The sequence below is a fragment of the Saccoglossus kowalevskii genome, chromosome 13 (assembly GCF_978046115.1).
Source record: "Saccoglossus kowalevskii chromosome 13, keSacKowa6.1, whole genome shotgun sequence".
Classification (NCBI taxonomy): Eukaryota; Metazoa; Hemichordata; class Enteropneusta; family Harrimaniidae; genus Saccoglossus; species Saccoglossus kowalevskii.
Window position 1 is genome coordinate 36,945,593 of NC_140653.1, and position 13,863 is coordinate 36,959,455.

The following is a 13,863-nucleotide window of genomic DNA, read 5'->3' on the forward strand; positions in this document are numbered from 1 at the left end:
CTTTCTATGGTGCCCGTTGCAGGTCTCCTCGTGGATCCGTCCTCGCACGGCGCCGGGTTTGCCTCTGAGATGAGGGCTTTGGTCGAAGGACTGTAAAGGCAAATTGCGTCCCTGGCAGGCCGGGTGGATCAGATGCAGTCGGAGCGAGCTGTCTCTACTCGCATTCAAAATATGTCTCTTCTGGGGAACTCCCCAGTTCCCAGCCTCGACTCTCCCACTGATTTGAGTTGGCAGAGGCTCAGGCTAGTTACACCGGGTCTCCTCTGGGACCTCAGGCACTGAATGCCAACGGGGATGTTGGCAGCCAAGCCTCCGATTTCGGGTCAGGCTCTGCTGTGGGTTTTGACTCCCTTCTTACCGACCCAGAGGGAGCCAACCCTGTCATAAGACACACAGTCGAACACGCTCTCGCTCACATATTTAAGTTGAAAGGAGGCAGTTCGTTCGCGTCAGATATAGCCAGTACCTCGGGCAGTCCCTCAGAGTCTTCCATTCGTAATGACTCGGTGAGCCATGTCGTTGGGGTGATGTGGAGTACCATCGATCCCAGTGATACGATGTATATACCCCCACCGGCGGTGTGCCCCCAGGGAAGAAGGGACCAGGTGGAGGCTCCTCATCCTCCTTGGGCAGTCGTCCACCCGGGCAGTGGGGGGAAGCATGTTTGACGCTAACCTCTGTGACCGGCAAGATAGGCATGTGTTTGGCGAGAGACCAAGTCACAACTTAGTGACTACTTCAGGCCTTGGGGAAACTCACCTCATAGGAGAAGAGAGCACCCACACCTTGCAACTGCCGAACCCATGGCCACATATCCCTGTTGCACACAGGTTGTGCCGGTGTAGTCTGGTTTGGAAGCAGCAGGTGACCGGTCCCTGGACCTTCCAAGTGGTGACACACGGTTATAGCGTACCGCTTAAAACTCCATCTCCCCTGTCATACACAAGGTAGATCAGCCGGCATTAAGTCAAGGCTTCTACTCAAATGTGTTTGTAGTACCAAATCTACAGGTGGTGGGCGTCCAGACTGACTCAGTACGTGCTCCTCGATCAGTTCCGCATGGAGACGCCATGCAGCGTTCTTTTCTCCATCCACTGTTTCGACTAGCTAGCCTCACTAGACTTAAGTGGGGCCTACCTGCACATACCGATGCACCCGACAAATTGCCATTTCCTTCAAGTCGCCCAGCTCGGCCAAGTATTCAAATCTCGGGTGCCCCCCCCTTTGCGTTATACACAGTCCCCTATGTTTCACTAGAATGAATGAAACAGGTGGTGCTGCTTTACCAAACTTCGCTACACATCAATCCGTACCTAGACGACTGGTTATTACATAACTCTAACAAGGGGTTATTAGCCGAGCAAGTAAGGCTAACACAAGATTTACTTCACCAGTTGGGCTCTTTAGTAAATCAGATTGGTGTTCCTGGGCATGGAATTCGACACACAGGTAAGCTTGGTATATCTATTTCAAGCGCTGAACGTCAGCGTTCCCTCAGTGTCCCCTCTGAGAACTAATGGAATCGGAATGATGACTTCGGTTTGAAGGGTAGTTCCTCAGACCGCATTACGCAGCCGCCAGGTACAATTCTTGTTGCTACAACACCGAGCTCACCTACGGAAACTAGACAGGCGGGTATTGATCTCAGACCAAGCGAAGGAAGCCCTGCCCTGGGGGGCGTCACTGGCCAACCTCGGACAGGGGGTCCCCTTGGACCCACTCGCCGCAAATATGACTCTGGTAACAGATGCCTCTCTCCAAGGTTGGGGAGCGCATCTTTTGGACAAACAAGCCCATCCCGAACTGGGAAAAAAGACTTTCATCATTTTCTGTTTGCTTGGAAAACCCGCTAACTATCGGCGTCTGACTCTGCCTACAATTCAAAATAGTTATTTTGACTGACTGGAGTCTATGGTGGGTATGAACTATGTGAATAGGCGGGTTCGGAGAACCCTCTGCCTAATTTGAATGTTTTTTTCCATTTCATTGGATTGTTTACTGTTCAAGTGATTTGTCCATTTCATTGGATTGTTTACCATTCAAGTGGTTTGTCCATTTCATTGGATTGTTTATTATTCAAGTGGTTTGTCCATTTCATTGGATTGTTTAATTTTCAAGTGGTTTGTCCATTTCATTGGATTGTTTACTATTCAAGTGGTTTGTCCATTTCATTGGATTGTTTACTATTCAAGTGGTTTGTCAATTTCATTGGATTGTTTACTATTCAAGTGGTTTGTCCATTTCATTGGAGTTTTACTATTCAAGTGGTTTGTCCATTTCATTGGATTGTTTACTATTCAAGTGGTTTGTCAATTTCATTGGATTGTTTACTATTCAAGTGGTTTGTCCATTTCATTGGAGTTTTACTATTCAAGTGGTTTGTCTATTTCATTGGATTGCTTATTATTCAAGTGGTTTGTCCATTTCATTGGATTGTTTACCATTCAAGTGGTTTGTCCATTTCATTGGATTGTTTACTGTTCAAGTGGTTTGTCTATTTCATTGGATTGCTTATTATTCAAGTGGTTTGTCCATTTCATTGGATTGTTTACCATTTAAGTGGTTTGTCCATTTCATTGGATTGTTTACTATTCAAGTGGTTTGTCCATTTTATTGGATTGTTTACTGTTCAAGTGATTTGTCTATTTCATTGGATTGCTTATTATTCAGGTGGTTTGTTCATTTCATTGGATTGTTTACCATTCAAGTGGTTTGTCCATTTCATTGGATTGTTTACTGTTCAAGTGGTTTGTCTATTTCATTGGATTGCTTATTATTCAAGTGGTTTGTCCATTTCATTGGATTGTTTACCATTCAAGTGGTTTGTCCATTTCATTGGATTGTTTATTATTCAAGTGGTTTGTCCATTTCATTGGATTGTTTAATTTTCAAGTGGTTTGTCCATTTCATTGGATTGTTTACTATTCAAGTTATTTGTCCATTTCATTGGATTGTTTACTATTCAAGTGGTTTGTCTATTTCATTACATTGTTTACTATTCAAGTAGTTTGTCCATTTCATTGGATTGTTTACTATTCAAGTGGTTTGTCTATTTCATTGGATTGTTTACTATTCAAGTAGTTTGTTCATTTCATTGGATTGTTTACTATTCAAGTGGTTTGTCCATTTCATTGGATTGTTTACTATTCAAGTGGTTTGTCCATTTCATTGGATTGTTTACTATTCAAGTGGTTTGTCCATTTCATTGGATTGTTTACTATTCAAGTGGTTTGTCCATTTCATTGGATTGTTTACTATTCAAGTGGTTTGTCCATTTCATTGGATTGTTTACTATTCAAGTGGTTTGTTCATTTCATTGGATTGTTTACTATTCAAGTGGTTTGTTCATTTCATTGGATTGTTTACTATTCAAGTGGTTTGTCCATTTCATTGGATTGTTTACTATTCAAGTGGTTTGTCCATTTCATTGGATTGTTTACTATTCAAGTGGTTTGTCCGTTTCATTGGATTGTTTACTATTCAAGTGGTTTGTCCATTTCATTAGATTGTTTACTATTCAAGTGGTTTGTCCATTTCATTGGATTGTTTACTATTCAAGTGGTTTGTCCATTTCATTGGATTGTTTACCATTTAAGTGGTTTGTCCATTTCATTGGATTGTTTACTATTCAAGTGGTTTGTCCATTTTATTGGATTGTTTACTGTTCAAGTGATTTGTCTATTTCATTGGATTGCTTATTATTCAAGTGGTTTGTTCATTTCATTGGATTGTTTACCATTCAAGTGGTTTGTCCATTTCATTGGATTGTTTACTGTTCAAGTGGTTTGTCTATTTCATTGGATTGCTTATTATTCAAGTGGTTTGTCCATTTCATTGGATTGTTTACCATTCAAGTGGTTTGTCCATTTCATTGGATTGTTTATTATTCAAGTGGTTTGTCCATTTCATTGGATTGTTTAATTTTCAAGTGGTTTGTCCATTTCATTGGATTGTTTACTATTCAAGTGGTTTGTCCATTTCATTGGATTGTTTACTATTCAAGTGGTTTGTCTATTTCATTACATTGTTTACTATTCAAGTAGTTTGTCCATTTCATTGGATTGTTTACTATTCAAGTGGTTTGTCTATTTCATTGGATTGTTTACTATTCAAGTAGTTTGTTCATTTCATTGGATTGTTTACTATTCAAGTGGTTTGTCCATTTCATTGGATTGTTTACTATTCAAGTGGTTTGTTCATTTCATTGGATTGTTTACTATTCAAGTGGTTTGTTCATTTCATTGGATTGTTTACTATTCAAGTAGTTTGTCCATTTCATTGGATTGTTTACTATTCAAGTGGTTTGTCCATTTCATTGGATTGTTTACTATTCAAGTGGTTTGTTCATTTCATTGGATTGTTTACTATTCAAGTGGTTTGTTCATTTCATTGGATTGTTTACTATTCAAGTGGTTTGTCCATTTCATTGGATTGTTTACTATTCAAGTGGTTTGTCCATTTCATTGGATTGTTTACTATTCAAGTGGTTTGTCCATTTCATTAGATTGTTTACTATTCAAGTGGTTTGTCCATTTCATTGGATTGTTTACTATTCAAGTGGTTTGTCCATTTCATTGGATTGTTTATTATTCAAGAGGTTTGTCCATTTCATTGGATTGTTTACTATTCAAGTGGTTTGTCCATTTCATTGGATTGTTTACTATTCAAGTGGTTTGTTGTCCATTTCATTGGATTGTTTACTATACTATTCAAGTGGTTTGTCCATTTCATTGGATTGTTTACTATTCAAGTGGTTTGTCCATTTCATTGGATTGTTTACTATTCAAGTGGTTTGTCCATTTCATTGGATTGTTTACTATTCAAGTGGTTTGTCCATTTCATTGGATTGTTTATTATTCAAGTGGTTTGTCTATTTCATTGGATTGTTTACTATTCAAGTGGTTTGTTCATTTCATTGGATTGTTTACTATTCAAGTGGTTTGTCTATTTCATTGGATTGTTTACTATTCTAGTGGCTTGTCCATTTCATTGGATTTTTACAATTCAAGTGGTTTGTCCATTTCATTGGATTGTTTACTATTCAAGTGGTTTGTTGTCCATTTCATTGGATTGTTGATTATTGAAGTGGTTTGTCTATTTCATTGGATTGTTTACTCTTCAAGTGGTTTGTCCCTTTCATTGGATTGTTTACTATTCAAGTGGTTTGTCTATTTCATTGGATTGTTTACTATTCAAGTGGTTTGTCCATTTCATTGGATTGTTTACTATTCAAGTGGTTTGTCCATTTCATTGGATTTTTACTATTCAAGTTGTTTGTCCATTTCATTGAATTGTTTACTATACTATTCAAGTGGTTTGTCCATTTCATTGGATTGTTTATTATTCAAGTGGTTTGTCTATTTCATTGGATTGTTTACTATTCAAGTGGTTTGTCCATTTCATTGGATTGTTTACTATTCAAGTGGTTTGTCTATTTCATTGGATTGTTTACTATTCAAGTGGTTTGTCCATTTCATTGGATTGTTTACTATTCAAGTGGTTTGTCTATTTCATTGGATTGTTTACTATTCAAGTGGTTTGTCCATTTCATTGGATTGTTTACTATTCAAGTGGTTTGTCCATTTCATTGGATTGTTTATTATTCAAGAGGTTTGTCCATTTCATTGGATTGTTTACTATTCAAGTGGTTTGTCCATTTCATTGGATTCTTTACTATTCAAGTGGTTTGTAGTCCATTTCATTGGATTGTTTACTATACTATTCAAGTGGTTTGTCCATTTCATTGGATTGTTTACTATTCAAGTGGTTTGTCCATTTCATTGGATTGTTTACTATTCAAGTGGTTTGTCCATTTCATTGGATTGTTTACTATTCAAGTGGTTTGTCCATTTCAATGGATTGTTTAGTATTCAAGTGGTTTGTCCATTTCATTGGATTGTTTATTATTCAAGTGGTTTGTCTATTTCATTGGATTGTTTACTATTCAAGTGGTTTGTCCATTTCATTGGATTGTTTACTATTCAAGTGGTTTGTCTATTTCATTGGATTGTTTACTATTCAAGTGGCTTGTCCATTTTATTGGATTGTTTAGTATTCAAGTGGTTTGTCCATTTCATTGGATTGTTTATTATTCAAGTGGTTTGTCTATTTCATTGGATTGTTTACTATTCAAGTGGTTTGTCCATTTCATTGGATTGTTTTCTATTCAAGTGGTTTGTCTATTTCATTGGAATGTTTACTATTCAAGTGGTTTGTCCATTTCATTGGATTGTTTACTATTCAAGTGGTTTGTCTATTTCATTGGATTGTTTACTATTCAAGTGGCTTGTCCATTTTATTGGATTGTTTAGTATTCAAGTGGTTTGTCCATTTCATTGGATTGTTTATTATTCAAGTGGTTTGTCTATTTCATTGGATTGTTTACTATTCAAGTGGTTTGTCCATTTCATTGGATTGTTTTCTATTCAAGTGGTTTGTCTATTTCATTGGAATGTTTACTATTCAAGTGGTTTGTCCATTTCATTGGATTGTTTACTATTCAAATGGTTTGTCCATTTTATTGGATTGTTTAGTATTCAAGTGGTTTGTCCATTTCATTGGATTGTTTATTATTCAAGTGGTTTGTCTATTTCATTGGATTGTTTACTATTCAAGTGGTTTGTCCATTTCATTGGATTGTTTCTATTCAAGTGGTTTGTCCATTTCATTGGATTGTTTTCTATTCAAGTGGTTTGTCTATTTCATTGGAATGTTTACTATTCAAGTGGTTTGTCCATTTTATTGGATTGTTTACTATTCAAGTGGTTTGTCCATTTCATTGGATTGTTTACTATTCAAGTGGTTTGTCCATTTCATTGGATTGTTTCTATTCAAGTGGTTTGTCCATTTCATTGGATTTTTACTATTCAAGTGGTTTGTCCATTTCATTGGATTCTTTACTATTCAAGTGGTTTGTCCACTTCATTGGATTGTTTACTATTCAAGTGGTTTGTCCACTTCATTGGATTGTTTACTATTCAAGTGGCTTGTCCATTTCATTGGATTTTTACTATTCAAGTGGTTTGTCCATTTCATTGGACTGTTTACTATTCAAGTGGTTTGTCTATTTCATTGGATTGTTTACTATTCAAGTGGTTTGTCCATTTCATTGGATTGTTTTCTATTCAAGTGGTTTGTCTATTTCATTGGAATGTTTACTATTCAAGTGGTTTGTCCATTTCATTGGATTGTTTACTATTCAAGTGGTTTGTCTATTTCATTGGATTGTTTACTATTCAAGTGGCTTGTCCATTTTATTGGATTGTTTAGTATTCAAGTGGTTTGTCCATTTCATTGGATTGTTTATTATTCAAGTGGTTTGTCTATTTCATTGGATTGTTTACTATTCAAGTGGTTTGTCCATTTCATTGGATTGTTTTCTATTCAAGTGGTTTGTCTATTTCATTGGAATGTTTACTATTCAAGTGGTTTGTCCATTTCATTGGATTGTTTACTATTCAAGTGGTTTGTCCACTTCATTGGATTGTTTACTATTCAAGTGGCTTGTCCATTTCATTGGATTTTTACTATTCAAGTGGTTTGTCCATTTCATTGGACTGTTTACTATTCAAGTGGTTTGTCCACTTCATTGGATTGTTTACTATTCAAGTGGTTTGTCCGCTTCATTGGATTGTTTACCATTCAAGTGGCTTGTCCATTTCATTGGATTTTTACTATTCAAGTGGTTTGTCCATTTCATTGGATTTTTACTATTCAAGTGGTTTGTCCACTTCATTGGATTGTTTACTATTCAAGTGGTTTGTCCACTTCATTGGATTTTTACTATTCAAGTGGTTTGTCTATTTCATTGGATTTTTACTATTCAAGTGGTTTGTCCATTTCATTGGATTGTTTACTATTCAAGTTGTTTGTCCATTTCATTGATTGTTTACTATACTATTCAAGTTGTTTGTCCATTTCATTGGATTGTTTATTATTCAAGTGGTTTGTCTATTTCATTGGATTGTTTACTATTCAAGTGGTTTGTCTATTTCATTGGATTGTTTACTATTCAAGTGGTTTGTCCATTTCATTGGATTGTTTACTATTCAAGTGGTTTGTCTATTTCATTACATTGTTTACTATTCAAGTAGTTTGTCCATTTCATTGGATTGTTTACTATTCAAGTGGTTTGTCCATTTCATTGGATTGTTTACTATTCAAGTGGTTTGTCCATTTCAATGGATTGTTTAGTATTCAAGTGGTTTGTCCATTTCATTGGATTGTTTATTATTCAAGTGGTTTGTCTATTTCATTGGATTGTTTATTATTCAAGTGTTTTGTCTATTTCATTGGATTGTTTACTATTCAAGTGGTTTGTCCATTTCATTGGATTGTTTTCTATTCAAGTGGTTTGTCTATTTCATTGGAATGTTTACTATTCAAGTGGTTTGTCCATTTCATTGGATTGTTTACTATTCAAGTGGTTTGTCCATTTCATTGGATTGTTTACTATTCAAGTGGTTTGTCCATTTCTTTGGATTGTTTACTATTCAAGTGGTTTGTCCACTTCATTGGATTTTTACTATTCAAGTAGTTTGTCTATTTCATTGGATTTTTACTATTCAAGTGGTTTGTCCATTTCATTGGATTGTTTACTATTCAAGTTGTTTGTCCATTTCATTGATTGTTTACTATACTATTCAAGTTGTTTGTCCATTTCATTGGATTGTTTATTATTCAAGTGGTTTGTCTATTTCATTGGATTGTTTACTATTCAAGTGGTTTGTCTATTTCATTGGATTGTTTACTATTCAAGTGGTTTGTCCATTTCATTGGATTGTTTACTATTCAAGTGGTTTGTCTATTTCATTACATTGTTTACTATTCAAGTAGTTTGTCCATTTCATTGGATTGTTTTCTATTCTAGTGGTTTGTCTATTTCATTGGAATGTTTACTATTCAAGTGGTTTGTCCATTTTATTGGATTGTTTACTATTCAAGTGGTTTGTCCATTTCATTGGGTTGTTTACTATTCAAGTGGTTTGTCCATTTCATTGGATTGTTTCTATTCAAGTGGTTTGTCCATTTCATTGGATTTTTACTATTCAAGTGGTTTGTCCATTTCATTGGATTGTTTACTATTCAAGTGGTTTGTCCATTTTATTGGATTGTTTACTATTCAAGTGGTTTGTCCATTTCATTGGATTGTTTACTATTCAAGTGGTTTGTCCATTTCATTGGATTGTTTCTATTCAAGTGGTTTGTCCATTTCATTGGATTTTTACTATTCAAGTGGTTTGTCCATTTCATTGGATTCTTTACTATTCAAGTGGTTTGTCCACTTCATTGGATTGTTTACTATTCAAGTGGTTTGTCCACTTCATTGGATTGTTTACTATTCAAGTGGCTTGTCCATTTCATTGGATTTTTACTATTCAAGTGGTTTGTCCATTTCATTGGACTGTTTACTATTCAAGTGGTTTGTCTATTTCATTGGATTGTTTACTATTCAAGTGGTTTGTCCATTTCATTGGATTGTTTTCTATTCAAGTGGTTTGTCTATTTCATTGGAATGTTTACTATTCAAATGGTTTGTCCATTTCATTGGATTGTTTACTATTCAAGTGGTTTGTCTATTTCATTGGATTGTTTACTATTCAAGTGGCTTGTCCATTTTATTGGATTGTTTAGTATTCAAGTGGTTTGTCCATTTCATTGGATTGTTTATTATTCAAGTGGTTTGTCTATTTCATTGGATTGTTTACTATTCAAGTGGTTTGTCCATTTCATTGGATTGTTTTCTATTCAAGTGGTTTGTCTATTTCATTGGAATGTTTACTATTCAAGTGGTTTGTCCATTTCATTGGATTGTTTACTATTCAAGTGGTTTGTCCACTTCATTGGATTGTTTACTATTCAAGTGGCTTGTCCATTTCATTGGATTTTTACTATTCAAGTGGTTTGTCCATTTCATTGGACTGTTTACTATTCAAGTGGTTTGTCCACTTCATTGGATTGTTTACTATTCAAGTGGTTTGTCCGCTTCATTGGATTGTTTACCATTCAAGTGGCTTGTCCATTTCATTGGATTTTTACTATTCAAGTGGTTTGTCCATTTCATTGGATTTTTACTATTCAAGTGGTTTGTCCACTTCATTGGATTGTTTACTATTCAAGTGGTTTGTCCACTTCATTGGATTTTTACTATTCAAGTGGTTTGTCTATTTCATTGGATTTTTACTATTCAAGTGGTTTGTCCATTCCATTGGATTGTTTACTATTCAAGTTGTTTGTCCATTTCATTGATTGTTTACTATACTATTCAAGTTGTTTGTCCATTTCATTGGATTGTTTATTATTCAAGTGGTTTGTCTATTTCATTGGATTGTTTACTATTCAAGTGGTTTGTCTATTTCATTGGATTGTTTACTATTCAAGTGGTTTGTCCATTTCATTGGATTGTTTACTATTCAAGTGGTTTGTCCATTTCATTGGATTGTTTACTATTCAAGTGGTTTGTCCATTTCAATGGATTGTTTAGTATTCAAGTGGTTTGTCCATTTCATTGGATTGTTTATTATTCAAGTGGTTTGTCTATTTCATTGGATTGTTTATTATTCAAGTGGTTTGTCTATTTCATTGGATTGTTTACTATTCAAGTGGTTTGTCTATTTCATTGGATTGTTTACTATTCAAGTGGTTTGTCCATTTCATTGGATTGTTTTCTATTCAAGTGGTTTGTCTATTTCATTGGAATGTTTACTATTCAAGTGGTTTGTCCATTTCATTGGATTGTTTACTATTCAAGTGGTTTGTCCATTTCATTGGATTGTTTACTATTCAAGTGGTTTGTCCATTTCTTTGGATTGTTTACTATTCAAGTGGTTTGTCCACTTCATTGGATTTTTACTATTCAAGTGGTTTGTCTATTTCATTGGATTTTTACTATTCAAGTGGTTTGTCCATTTCATTGGATTGTTTACTATTCAAGTTGTTTGTCCATTTCATTGATTGTTTACTATACTATTCAAGTTGTTTGTCCATTTCATTGGATTGTTTATTATTCAAGTGGTTTGTCTATTTCATTGGATTGTTTACTATTCAAGTGGTTTGTCTATTTCATTGGATTGTTTACTATTCAAGTGGTTTGTCCATTTCATTGGATTGTTTACTATTCAAGTGGTTTGTCTATTTCTTTACATTGTTTACTATTCAAGTAGTTTGTCCATTTCATTGGATTGTTTTCTATTCTAGTGGTTTGTCTATTTCATTGGAATGTTTACTATTCAAGTGGTTTGTCCATTTTATTGGATTGTTTACTATTCAAGTGGTTTGTCCATTTCATTGGGTTGTTTACTATTCAAGTGGTTTGTCCATTTCATTGGATTGTTTCTATTCAAGTGGTTTGTCCATTTCATTGGATTTTTACTATTCAAGTGGTTTGTCCATTTCATTGGATTGTTTACTATTCAAGTGGTTTGTCCATTTTATTGGATTGTTTAGTATTCAAGTGGTTTGTCCATTTCATTGGATTGTTTATTATTCAAGTGGTTTGTCTATTTCATTGGATTGTTTACTATTCAAGTGGTTTGTCCATTTCATTGGATTGTTTCTATTCAAGTGGTTTGTCCATTTCATTGGATTGTTTTCTATTCAAGTGGTTTGTCTATTTCATTGGAATGTTTACTAATCAAGTGGTTTGTCCATTTTATTGGATTGTTTACTATTCAAGTGGTTTGTCCATTTCATTGGATTGTTTACTATTCAAGTGGTTTGTCCATTTCATTGGATTGTTTCTATTGAAGTGGTTTGTCCATTTCATTGGATTTTTACTATTCAAGTGGTTTGTCCATTTCATTGGATTCTTTACTATTCAAGTGGTTTGTCCACTTCATTGGATTGTTTACTATTCAAGTGGCTTGTCCATTTCATTGGATTTTTACTATTCAAGTGGTTTGTCCATTTCATTGGACTGTTTACTATTCAAGTGGTTTGTCCACTTCATTGGATTGTTTACTATTCAAGTGGTTTGTCCGCTTCATTGGATTGTTTACCATTCAAGTGGCTTGTCCATTTCATTGGATTTTTACTATTCAAGTGGTTTGTCCATTTCATTGGATTTTTACTATTCAAGTGGTTTGTCCACTTCATTGGATTGTTTACTATTCAAGTGGTTTGTCCACTTCATTGGATTTTTACTATTCAAGTGGTTTGTCTATTTCATTGGATTTTTACTATTCAAGTGGTTTGTCCATTTCATTGGATTGTTTACTATTCAAGTTGTTTGTCCATTTCATTGATTGTTTACTATACTATTCAAGTTGTTTGTCCATTTCATTGGATTGTTTATTATTCAAGTGGTTTGTCTATTTCATTGGATTGTTTACTATTCAAGTGGTTTGTCTATTTCATTGGATTGTTTACTATTCAAGTGGTTTGTCCATTTCATTGGATTGTTTACTATTCAAGTGGTTTGTCTATTTCATTACATTGTTTACTATTCAAGTAGTTTGTCCATTTCATTGGATTGTTTACTATTCAAGTGGTTTGTCTATTTCATTGGATTGTTTACTATTCAAGTGGTTTGTCCATTTCATTGGATTGTTTACTATTCAAGTGGTTTGTCCATTTCATTGGATTTTTACTATTCAAGTTGTTTGTCCATTTCATTGGATTGTTTACTATACTATTCAAGTGGTTTGTCCATTTCATTGGATTGTTTATTATTCAAGTGGTTTGTCTATTTCATTGGATTGTTTACTATTCAAGTGGTTTGTCCATTTCATTGGATTGTTTACTATTCAAGTGGGTTGTCCATTTCATTGGATTGTTTACTATTCAAGTGGTTTGTCTATTTCATTGGATTGTTTACTATTCAAGTGGTTTGTCCATTTCATTGGATTGTTTACTATACTATTCAAGTGGTTTGTCCATTTCATTGGATTGTTTACTATTCAAGTGGTTTGTCCATTTCATTGGATTGTTTACTATTCAAGTGGTTTGTCTATTTCATTGGATTGTTTACTATTCAAGTGGTTTGTCTATTTCATTGGATTGTTTACTATTCAAGTGGTTTGTCCATTTCATTGGATTGTTTACTATTCAAGTGGTTTGTCCATTTCATTGGATTGTTTACTATTCAAGTGGTTTGTCCATTTCATTGGATTGTTTACTATTCAAGTGGTTTGTCCATTTCATTGGATTTTTACTATTCAAGTGGTTTGTCCATTTTATTGGATTGTTTACTATACTATTCAAGTGGTTTGTCCATTTCATTGGATTGTTTACTATTCAAGTGGTTTGTCCATTTCATTGGATTGTTTACTATTCAAGTGGTTTGTCCATTTCATTGGATTGTTTACTATTCAAGTAGTTTGTTCATTTCATTGGATTGTTTACTATTCAAGTGGTTTGTCCATTTCATTGGATTGTTTACTATTCAAGTGGTTTGTCTATTTCATTGGATTGTTTACTATTCAAGTGGTTTGTCCATTTCATTGGATTGTTTACTATACTATTCAAGTGGTTTGTCCATTTCATTGGATTGTTTACTATTCAAGTGGTTTGTCCATTTCATTGGATTGTTTACTATTCAAGTGGTTTGTCTATTTCATTGGATTGTTTACTATTCAAGTGGTTTGTCTATTTCATTGGATTGTTTACTATTCAAGTGGTTTGTCCATTTCATTGGATTGTTTACTATTCAAGTGGTTTGTCCATTTCATTGGATTGTTTACTATTCAAGTGGTTTGTCTATTTCATTGGATTGTTTACTATTCAAGTAGTTTGTTCATTTCATTGGATTGTTTACTATTCAAGTGGTTTGTCTATTTCATTGGATTGCTTACTATTCAAGTGGTTTGTTCATTTCATTGGATTGTTTACTATTCAAGTGGTTTGTCCATTTCATTGGATTGTTTA